The following is a 12993-nucleotide window of genomic DNA, read 5'->3' on the forward strand; positions in this document are numbered from 1 at the left end:
TTACAGTATTATTGATGAAAAAGGGTCACCTTTTTAAATGTGAACTACATTTAAATGCAGACTTTAATTTGACAAAGCAAAATTTCTAGGCTTCGTGATACAAGAATTGTCTTCAACCTTTGCACAGGAAGAGAAATTAGGAAAATAGTAAAGAGTAAGCAGTGTCCACTAATATAAAAGGAAAAAAGGTCTTTATTTTCCTTTAATGAAGCCATAAATTTCAGGTGAATATTTGAAATCTTGTGAAACTTACATTACACTTGGGATGGTGTTTGCATTACCCTTTCAGAAAAGTGTTTCCTGGCTCAGGTTCTACTAAATGTTAATTAAGTCATATGTTCAAATCAGTACACTATTGTATATACTGCCTTATTAACAGCAAGATATTTTTCTTTGCATTTATTAAATAATTACTGCCCTCCTTATGCTGATACAGTGGTTTTCAAATATTAACTAAGCATGAAAATTTACCAGATGACTTTTTAAAACAGATTTCTGGACCCCACCTCTAGAGTTTTTGATTCAGTGAAAATGTAGTATATCCCAAGATAGATGTTGATTCACAGAGTATACTTCTAAACTTTGAGAACCACTACTGTATTATATGAAAAGCAATTTTCTAAGACAAGTGGTAAAATATTTTCTGTTTTTCTGTATAAATATTATAAATTTATTACTATAATTATGATTATAAATAAGATAGATTTGCTTTTAAAGCAATCACAAGAGTTGAACTAAGAGATTGTTAATTTCAACTGTACAAACAGGAAATTCAGTTTTTCACATTTATTAAGTTTCTGGATCCTAATGGGAAATGGTCCTTTGGTCAGTTTTTACATTTTGTTTATATTGTGAGACTTACTAAAAAAGTACAACTGGGCAGGAAACCATCTTCTACAGAGGTTTTGTGTGTGTGTGTGTGTGTGTGTGTGTGTGTGTGTGTGTGTGTGTGTGTGTGTTTGGTTTGGTTTGATTTGATTTGGTTTGGTGTGGTTTATAAGAAAGTTGACTATACATATAAAGGCATTCATTTTTGTAATTTGGGTATTCAGTTTTTGTGATCTATGACCTTGAGTTTGTATGGTGGTTTGATATTCTCGTACTACTACTTACTTTTATATTTAAAATGTTTAAAAAATTACCACAGGTTTCATTTATAAACAAATAGCATTATTTTTAATTGTAAGGAAATAATTTACATTACAAGTATCTGGTGTCTTGTGAACTTCAAGTTAATACCAAAATCCTAAGCTGAAAATCCAAATCTTTGAATTCTGGTTCTGCTACTGACTAATAAAGGTGATCACAGATAGGTTGATTTTACTCACACTAATGATAACAAACGTGGAATTTTTTTTCACACCAGCCACTTCAACTCTTCAGACAACAAATGTTCTTTGATGTATTTGAATTCTGACACTATCTACCACCTACCTGGAGTTATAGTCAGACTCCATATTTTTAAAGGCTCTGTACCACAGGCTGGCTTCTTCATTTGACAGGCTAGTCTCTAGTATTGGGTCTCCAGGTTACCCACACTTCTGTCCTACTTTACTACAAAGTCTATGGGTTTCCCTTAGTCTCCCCCTATCAGATTTTATAATTAGCTGGAATGGCTCACAAAACTATGGAAAATAATTTCTGTTTCCAGTTTATTATAGGGTTACAACTGAGGAACAGTCAGTTGGAAAAGATTCATAGGGCAAGGAGGGAGAATTAGTGAAGTCCCATGCCCTCTTCAGCCACAGTACCTTCTAGCACCTGGAGGTGTTCACCAATTCATGAGCTCTGTATATCTTATTGTTTAAGAGTTTTAGAAAGCTCAATCCAGCCCCACCCTCTAAGTGGGTGAAATTGAAAGGTCCAACTTTCTTATTACTTAGTATTTCATATGATCAGCAACATCCTGAGGCTATCTACACACACACACACACACACACACACACACGAACATATATATGAACAAAAGCCATATTTTTGTGTTATACTATACTAGTTGTTTAACCACTCTGTGCTGTAGTTTCCTTAAAATCAGGAAAATAAAAGTACCTATTTACCAAGGTGACTGTGAGCATTCAGTGATAACTATTCCTCGCATTTTATGTAAGAATTAACTTATAAAGTTTGAATATTTTTTATTAATTGTTCTGTAACTGCCAAATTTGTTAGTTGTTTCTTTTTTATAACTATAAAAGACAAATATAGTCATAGATTCAAAGCATGTCCATAAAATCTTTGCTATCTTGTTAGTTTATTTCTTAATTTTCATAAAGTTAAGTTTCAAAATTGATCTTTCCCATTTACATATTAATCTTGAATTTCTGCTGTTCTAGTATCTGTTTATTTTTCCTTTTTTGGTGGGCATTACAATTAGTTTACAAGTAATTAGTAATTACTTGAATATCATAGAGATATTCTCATCCTTAATGCTTTGGGTAAAGTAATATTATAATTTTTTAAATACTGTACTTAAAATATACATAAATTTGTCTTCTTAACTGTGTTTGAGAAGGGTTAATTTATCTGATTGGTAATAACTTGATTCTGTTAAAAGTTCACTTCACTTTGTATTTTACATATATAAATTCATGAGGTAGGAATACATGTGATAGGAATATGTCAAAATGAATCCTACTATTGTGTATAATTATAATGCACCAATACTTAAAACTAATTAAAAATAAACAAAAGCAATAAAGAACCAATAAAATAATTCTGATTTCTCATTTTCTTTATATCCTTAAGTAGGTAACAGTCTTATAATATTTATAATATAATCAAATACAAATTTAGAAATATTATTCTGGACATGAATTACCTAGTTGTCTTTAATGTGTCTGTCTTTGATAGTTGTGCCTAAAAGAAAAGAAACTGTTTCTAAGTATATTTACCTGTAAATATTTTCAAATAAAAATAGAAGTCACTGACTTTTAAGTTATTGATTTATTAATTTGACAAAGTTAAAGTAATGTAAAATGTCTCCCTTAAATAAATACTAATATTTTACAGTCAATAACTAGTTTGATCTATAAACACATATGACAATTGTGTATGTTTGTGTTGTTAAAGGAGAAAATGAACATGGGAAATGATAAAATGAATGAAACAAAACTACCTCAAGGAGCAGGGGCTGTAGCTCAGAGGCAGAGAGCTTACCTATCATTTTGAGGCACTAGGTTTGATCATTAGCACCACGTAAAAATGAAACAAATAAAATAAAGGCATGCTGTCCATCTACAACTACAAAAAAAAAAAAAAACCTCAAGTGTCTGTCAGTGAATATGAACTCTAAAGGATATTAATTTTTTTATCAAGTTAGAATTCTTCCCACATCTAGTAAAAAGTAATAGCAAGTTTAGCAAAGTTTATCTTTTTTCCATGTTTTAGGAATAAGGTTATCAGAATTAGTTTCCCTAAATGATGATTTGTTTATATTTTTAGACCTTTTTTTCATAGAATATGGTTCACTCATATACATGCCTAAATTTCAAATGCTATCAAAACTTATGTTTGATAACATAACCACATGCCTTAACTTTTTAGTTTTATTTTAATAAGAAAAGTTTTATTTTCAAGAATATATTACACTATATTCTTGAAATATAATATATATTTTTATAAGTTATTGACTTATAAAACAGTGAAAGCTAGAAAATTCATTGTCACTGATGAAGTGCTGTTAATTGTAAAATTCAGTAAAACTCATTGCTATACAGATTGTTTCTATCACTTAAAAGCAATGTGTGTCTAACAAATGTACTATCATGTGAAGAATCTTTTATTCTTAAAAAAAAATAGAAGTTTAGGACTGGGGTTGTGGCTCAGTGGTAGAGCATTTGCCTAGCATGCTTGAGGCACTACTGGGTTCAATCCCTGGTACCACATAAAAATAAAAGTATTGTCTCCATCTACAATTAAAATTTTTTTAAAAAATGGAAATTTAGTTATAGTTTTATAAATCTTGATTAGAAAATTAAGATACATATGAAGTGTATATGTAATTATTAAAAAGTGTTTGATAATATTCATATTAAATTCGAAATATTAAATTGTTTAATATTTACATGATAAAAAATAACTTTCAACACTTAAGAGTATTTGGGTATAGCAGAATTAAGGATTATATACTAATATATTATTATCATCATAAATTAAATAGCTTAATAAAAGTCTATTGTATGCTTATGTCTCATCCACTCATTTATTCCTCAAGCTTTTTTTTTTAAGTTGTTGATGGACCTTTTTTTTTAAAATTTATATATGGTGCTGAGGATCAAACCCAGTGTCTCACCCATGCTAGGCAAGCACTCTATCACTGAGCCCACAACCCCAGACCCTAAGCACTTTTTTTTTTTAATCCTTAGTACATATCCAATGCAATGTTGGGTGCAAAAGTTTAAAAATGAGTAAGATTTGGTACCTGTACTCAAAAAATTCATCTTCTAACCCAGGGATTGACCAACTGGCCATAGGCCAAATCTATCCTATCACCTTTTCTGCATGACTTGTGACTGAAGAATGGGTTTTATATTTTTGAATGACTAGAAAAAAATTTAAAAGAGAATCTTATTTTGTGACATGTGTATATTATTTATAATTTAATTTCACTATTTATAAATGAAGTTTTATTATAAAACAGCTACTCTCATTCATTTATGTACTATCTATGATTATAATACATGAATTGAGTACTTGCAGCCAAGACTGTTTAACTAGAAAAACCCAAAGTATTTGCCATCTGATCCCTTGCAGAAAAATTTGCAAACCCCTGATCTATTAGATGGCAATAAGTCATCTCTACTTATTTTAAAAAAAATTTCCTACTTTTATATTTTATTTTTTAATAATCTGAAGTGATGTTAGGTTTATTCTTTTTAATATTTTAAATTTAGATGGAACAAAGGAAGAATACTTTTTTGCCATATTGAAGTGTATTGCTCTATTGTCTCTGTAGCCAATATAAAATAACAAAAATAAAATATCCTTTATTCTAAATAATGTATAACACACTTTGAAAGTTCAAAAATGATGAATTTGTTTTAATTATATAAAACAGCACACAAAGAAATTTATAAGCTAATGTTCTTAGCAATGCCTCCTAACAAAATTTATTGCTATAATTATTCATTATGAAGTAATCATACAGAAGAAGAAATAACAAAAATTTCAGGAAACTCTAAATTTAATATAAAGAATATTCACCTTTATTTAAATATAGAAAGTACCAATAAAAAATAAACAAAGGAATGAAAAATAAATGGATAGATAGTTTCTTATGACTGTTCTTATGGAAGCAAAGTGTCATCTGACAAAATGGCCAATGCTGAATGGGGGGAAATACTCAAATTCTTGTACAAAGGACAAGACTAGGAATTTCCAAAGACATGTTGTGTATAGCCTACTTCTGATTTCTTTAGAACAGATTCCTATCTAAGCTTTTCTACTAATATTTTCCACTTAGGTAATTAGGATTTTATTTTTTCGTGTAAATGTAGAATTTCTAGTATGAAGAAAAGAAATGCTTTTTATCTTATAAGTACTTTTTATAATTAATTTGTTGAAATTTATGTTTTTTTATAATTTTAGGTATGCATACTATATGTCAGGTATTATTTTGTTCAATCATTAATCAATATTCTTTCTTGTAATTCTTGAAAAATAAGAATGTTATGTTAATCACCAGGAAGAAGACAAAACTAATCTGAGTTACTAACCACGTGTTATTGATGCTCAATTTGTTACTTTTGTGCAGGTGAGAATTTACATTTAAAAGTTTAGCTAAAAGTTAACATCAGACATTTTATTAGTCAGAAAAAAAGTCTCCTATATTGTAACAGAAGCATAGGATAAACAGTGTGCTTAGTAATTTGTTTCTAAAAGAAAATTTGATAACAAAGTAGATCATTTACATTATATGGTTATTTTTAACAGTCTAGAAAACATTTATTGTTTTAGTAGCAAAATGTCATATACTGATACTCTAGAATATTTATACGAGAAATACTCTGCATATTCTTTTGTAGTTCTAGTGCTATTTTGAGTAATAAAATAACTTATGTATAGCAAAACTAAAAATAACATAATGAACTAGGATCTTGAGTTAATATTATGAATTTGAATATAACAATTTGAATTTTACAATAGGAACTTTCTGGCAAAGCCAAATACTAGAAACCCTTATTTTTAAAATATTTTAAATCAGATTGAATAAAATACACCTCCCTCTATGATCAGATTTGATGGTTATAGTTGACGTCATTTTAAGGAGCTCTTCCTATGATACTTATGAAGTAGTTTTGGACACGATGTCTTGCCTTTTCTTAAACATACTAGGATTCAATAGGTATAATTGAAAAATTTGAGTTAGACAGACCTGAATTTGAAAACCAGTTCTACTACTGGTTCACTACTGTGAAATTCAAGTCACATTAAACTGTTCAAACCTTAGTTTCCTCATCTGCTAACTTAATGCCTTTCTCTCAAACTTTTGTTTGTAATAATTAAGATACTAAAAATAGCCAATAATAAAAATAGCACAGGTATATGTGCTATGTGTCAGAAGCTGTTTGTTTTTTTAACATTTATTTTTTAGTTGTAGGTGAACACAATATCTTTATTTCATTTTTATGTGGTGCTAAGGATCGAATCCAGTGCCTCATGTGTGCTAGGCACTCTACCACTGAGCCTCAACCCCAGCCCATCAGAAGCTAATTTAAGCACATTTAAACTCATTTAATTTTCAAAATATTCATATGAATCAGGTAATATTTTTATGTTTACTTTAAAGATGGAGAAGCTGAATATAGATATGCCCAATCTAATCCAAGCTAGTAAGTGACAATAATGCATATGAAAATATAATTCCTTTCAACTTCATAAACACTTAGTAGGTGTTCATTTTTATCTTTTTTCTTCCTTGTTTCTTTAATAACACCTATGATCTCTAGATATAGTAACTTCAAATACTTCTGCTACTAACCCTTATACTTCTGGAAACCATCTGGTAAATATATCTATTAAAATATTAATATATGTCTATTAAAAAAGAATTACAGGCAACATTTCTTCACTACTGCATTAAGGCATGAAACAAAGTAACAAGAATAAAAATTTCTATAATCTATATGCTATGGAAAATATAGATTATTAAAACACTTGGATTCACTAGCACCTGATAGCCTACTTCTAAAGGTTTCAGTATGGAAAGTTTATTAGGAACATATTTATCACAACTAAATCTATTATTTTTGTTTTAGATCTATTTATTTTGTATTTTCAAATTCTTGGATGTTGCTTGATACAGCTCAAATGTGTAAAGGATAGCTTTTTGTAATAGTTCCCTTTTTATTATATATATAAGTTTATATATATATATTATATATATGTGTGTGTGTGTGTGTTTTTGTTTTTAAGTTGTAGTTGGACACAATACCTTGTTTATTTACTTATCTATCTATCTATATTTATTTATTTATTTTTATGTGGTGCTGAGGATCGAACCCAGTGTCCTACTCATGCTAGGCAAGCACTTTACTGTTGAGCTACAACCCCAGCCCCAATTGTGATCCTTTATAACTAAATTTTAAAAATTAATACATAACACAAAAAATCCAGCACATTTATGGGGTACTATGTGACATCTTAATACCTGAATTTTAAATCAGTTTAAAAGGTAATATCCTTCTTTATGTATGGGGTTTATAATTTTTTTTAAATGCTTTTCCTTTTTTTTTTTTTTCAGTTGTAGGAGGACACAGTGCCTTCCAACCTAGTACCTCACACATGCTAGGCAAGCACTCTACCATTGAGCCACAACCCCAGCCCCTGTTTTTGCATTATCTATTACAAAGCAATGTATGTTTCAGAGCACAAGCATACTTACAGCCTTCCAGTTTTTTAAGAACATCATTCATTGTGTTTGTTCAACTTCACAAATATTTATGAAGTGCCTTGTCCTTTATTGAGCATAGTGCTAAAGTATTCCTACAGTGGTCAAATAACAAATCAAGAAAATTTAAACTTAATAATGAAATGGTCAGTCAATTCAGGCCAAAAGATTAAAAGAGAACTGAGTATCTGTGGAATTTTTATGATAGTAGAATTTAAGTTAAAATTTGAAAGAGAAAAATAGAATTCTGGTTAGGAAAGAAGACATCACTGAAGAGAGTAAGGAACAAGGGAAAATATATGCACAAGATACATATGAATATAAATGTAAAATGTTCCTGGATAGACAGAAAATTCCCCTTTATATAGAACAATGGATTAACTTATATTATTTTATTACTTTCTTATAACAGAGTGGTACCATATATAAAGATGAGAAACAGTAATTGTCATTATTCAAAGATATCTTGGAAACTACAACTGCTAAGTCCACTATCAGGCAATATAGTCACTAAAATCATGTCATCAAGCCTCACTTAAAATATATCCTTTTTTACATCTGGCATTTTTTCCCCAACAAAACTAATTTCAATCTTATTGAAGATTGTTTTTATGTCCTGGATTTACTCCATCCCCAGCATATGGGAAAAAGAGAGAGAGAGAGTCCTGGTTTAATCTGCAAATCTATTAACTATCCACACCATTATTTGGGTGCATATTTTAAACTTCTCTAACACACCAAGTTTCGATTTTGTTGTCTGGGAATCTTTTTGCCAATATTTTTTCAGAATCAAAACAATCAAGAAATGTTTTATCATAGATTTTGTCAGTGCTGTATATAGTTAGTGTATAGTTAGCATTTTATAAAAATTACAAACTTTATAATAATAGAGAAAAAAATCACAATATCTTATAGTTTGAAGAAACTAAATACCATCATATTTAAAGCTCTAGCAGGCCCATTTTTTTTTATCATTCCCAGCCTTTATCTGAACATCTCATTTACCACTTCTTCCATCTGAAAGTTCATTGCTCAGAAAATTCCAATTGTTTCAAAGTTCAAACACTTCAAACTGAAATCTGTAACCTTATGATTTCTACTACTTGTTTATTCTACACTTGGCAGTACACAAAAAGCTCAAATTTCTCTTTTCAATGAAAGTATTTGAAATAAAATATTGCATTTTTCCTTTAAGTTTACTTTTATATTGCTTTTACATTCATTTTTTTCCTACCAGCCACAAACTTTCCAATTTCTATACCCTCTACTTTATTTATCCATTAAAAAAAAAAACACCTCAATCATATAATGGTTCTGGGGGTAAATTACAAGCATGAAATGATATCATTTAAATAAATAATTAGTGACAATAGGTGACCTTGGATTTAAAACTATAGATTTGAAAGGGCCCTATTCCACATAGTAACACTAAGGGGAAATGTACATTACTCCTTTGGGTCACAATTTTGGAATTTTGAGAATGAAGCAAAACCAAAAATTTCATACATGAAAAACCCTCACATAAAATCATGTCTTCAGTTTTCTTTAAATATATCTTAATTGCATGCCTACTCTATATCACAATATGTTCTCAGCTTTTATGGTGCCATTATAGGGAAGAGAGATCATACCTTAAGTAAACATACAAATTAATTAAATACAAATGATGACAAATTCTGTTTATAATTGAAGTTCTAACTAGAAAAATAGTGTTCTCTAAAGATTTATTAATCAATGTAACAATGATTAAAAGCACAAAGTAATTGGATTTGAATTTCATGTCCACCTTAACACAACTTAAGTTTCTATATCTACGTTTTCTTATGTCAAATGAAGAAGAATATGTACCTCATAGAATAGTTATGTGAGTTAATATAATTAAGGCATTATATCAGTCGATTTTTGTAACCAAAACAAATAACTGAAACTGGGTTACTTATAAAGAAAAGAAATTTATTTAGTTCACAGTTTTAAAAGTTGAAAGGTCAAGATCAGGTTGCCTACTGGTTTAGTCTCTTCTGAGGAACTAATGACATCATCATGGTGGGAGCAAGTGAGGAGAGGTGACATTGTTAGATAGAAAACCAGAGAAGAATTTGGCCATCAACCTCAGTCTTTTATAACAACAAACTCTTGGGAGGACTCGGGTCACTTTGAGGACAGCTCTCCTAATAAATTCCTCTAAGGACTTCCCTCTAGACCCCACTTCTTAAAAGTTTCATACCATTAGTGGGCTAAGGACCACACCTCAAACACATGAACCCTTGGGATAATAAAGCACATCTAATCTATAGCCACTTTAAAATCCATATATGCTGTATAACTATTTGGGAATTTTTTGATTATCTAAAATAATCATTAATTATTGCTTCCTCCATTGGATATTTGTCTTTCATTCTTTTTATTGTTATTTTTATTTTTTTAGTTGTTGATGGAACTCAATTTTATTCATTTATTTATATGTGGTGCTCAGAAACAAAATAGTGCTTCACCCATGCAAGGCAAGTGCTCTACCAGTGAGCCATGACCCCAGCCCTGTCTTTCATTCTCTGTAATAGAAAAAAAGAGCATTACTGTATAATTATTGGAAAAAAAATATTTAAAAAATTTCCTATGGAGGAAAAAATTAGTAGAATAGCAACTAAAGACAGTAGTATAATAGAGGAAAAAAAGAAGTATCAGAAAAGACATTCTAAATGCTTATTTTACCTTAAATTTATCAATGATAGATGCTTGAAGTCAGCATTTCAGCTCAGCCTTCCAAGACCAATGTTACAAAATGAATGGAGGCTGGCATAACAGAATATTTTGTTTTTATAAAATTCATGCTAACACATTAACAATAAAAATAATTAAATATTTTGCAAATATAAATGCTAAAAGTATTTCAATTTCAAACTGTAAAAAAAATACTATACAATTCCTTTTAAATATCTATTTTATGTTTTGTCAAGAACAAATTATTAAACAAAATGAATTTTTAAAAAAGTGCTAAAGGCAGATTTATCTAGAAAGTCACAGGAATGAAGATTTTAATATATCCTTTCTTCATTACTTTCTAAAAGCAAGAATGTAAATTTATCTCTATGTATTAGATATCCATCTATAAAATGGCCATGTTATTTTTTACACAAAATATCATTAGGTGACAACAAATGGGTTTATATCTGTCAATTACTATGAACTTCTCAGAATATCACTGTATTAGAAAGGCAGAATATTTGTAATTTTATGTTACTGCCTACCATAGGAGGAAACCAATAACAAGTCAAAAAGTGGATACAAATTACAAAATAAATTATTTGGAATTATTCTAATAATTTTATCAATATTATTTGCTTATATTGGAACTTGGGGAAAGCATGAATATTATTAGAGAAGAAATGTCCAGTGAAGGGAATAACCATTTCAAATAATCATTAATGACTCACTGATGACAATTTTCAGAAAGGATCCAAATTCTTCCACAAGATGCTCAGAAAAACATCAGTAAACATCTTGGAGTTTGAAGATAACCTGTTATTTGGTTCACTGAGACGGGGAAACAAAGATCAAAACCAAAAATTCAGAAGAAGCAGTTGATCATGCTGAGAGTACTAATTGATACTAAAAAAAGGCAAAAAATTATATTCCTCTACATAGAATGAAGATAGCATTATAGTGATAGATGTCACTGGAATAGTTTATCTTTCCTTAGCTTCTTCACCCCTTCCCATAAGTTTGTTTGCAGCAAATAATATAATTGTTCCTCACATGCAATAATCCTATGGATGAGATTTTATGAAAGGATATGGTAGGTCAGTTTTTATTAGGATGTGATTTTGAGCAGTTTTACAAATTTTTAAAATGCTTTTCTAGGGCTGGGATTGTGGCTCAGAGGTAGAGCGCTCGCCTAGCACGGGCAGGACTTGGGTTTGATCCTCAGCACTACATTAAAAAAAAAAAAAAAAAAAGCATTGTGTTGTGTCCATCTACACCTAAAAACAATAAATGTTAAAAAAACGAGTTTAAAAAATGCTTTTCTACAAAATGTATTGGAACCAATGAGAAAATAATTATTAGTTTTAAATTTTGCATAAATGAAATGGAGTCCTATTATAATGTGTCTCTTGCTTACTATGATTCATGACTACCTAATGCAGCCCTATTATAATAAGGTCACTTTAATAATAACTCCATTGATGAGGTTCAAAATTAAGTCATATAATACAGAGTTCCTACTGTTCTTAAACATTTTATATAGAAGTTTGGATATTTATATGATACTTTGATATGAGTTCTGTTTGTAAGCCCTATGTACTTTTACATTCTTTTACATTCCCTCCCCTTTTTTTTTTTTTTTTTTTGCCATTTCAAGACTTATCCTTACTATATCTGTCTTCTAAAATGGTACCAGTCTGTGGACAGATACATGGATGAGTATTACGGCAGAAATAAATAATATTTAGAGGGATGCTTTTACATAATATTGAAAGCAGATCCTAGTATATAGGCACTTTCAGAATTATATTATGGACAACAGTGGCAACAGCATTATTAATAAGCTATAGTCTATAAAATACCGCAGGACAGGGGTTAGTAACATTATTTAAAAATCTGATGGTAAATATTTGAGTCTTTATGGTTCATCTGACCTGTCCCAACTATCCAACTCTGCCAGACCTATAGCACAAAAGCAGTCATAGATGATATAAATGAATAAGGTTGGTTTTCTTCAATAAAATTTTGCTATGGGCACTGAAATTATATTTCATATAATTTTACATGGCATGAAATTATATTCTTTTGATTTTCTTGAATGATTTATAAATGTAAAGATCATTCTCAGTTTGTGGGCTATACCAAAAACACAGGCACTAGGCAGGATTTGGTCCATGGGCTACAGTTTGCCAACTTCTGTTTTAGAATATTCCTATCCAACGGTGAATTATCTGCTCTGTTATTCCAAAATCTCATGATAATGTGAGCTTTCAGAAAAATGTGAGGTTAAGAAATGAGAAACCCCACTCAAATATGTAACAGCTATATTTATGTATATATGACAGGCACTATTCAAGGTATCTGGGACATAACAATGAACAAAGAAGTTAAAAAGTCCCTACCTA

The 12993-nt window shown here is 29.7% G+C and overlaps 1 protein-coding gene across 28 annotated transcripts in view; it reads left to right on the forward strand.

The window, feature by feature from the left end:
• Positions 1–12993, forward strand: part of Gphn (gephyrin) — a 595586-nt gene that overhangs the window by 265638 nt on the left and 316955 nt on the right. The window lies entirely within an intron of this gene.

The sequence above is a fragment of the Ictidomys tridecemlineatus genome, chromosome 5 (genome assembly GCF_052094955.1).
Source record: "Ictidomys tridecemlineatus isolate mIctTri1 chromosome 5, mIctTri1.hap1, whole genome shotgun sequence".
Classification (NCBI taxonomy): Eukaryota; Metazoa; Chordata; class Mammalia; order Rodentia; family Sciuridae; genus Ictidomys; species Ictidomys tridecemlineatus.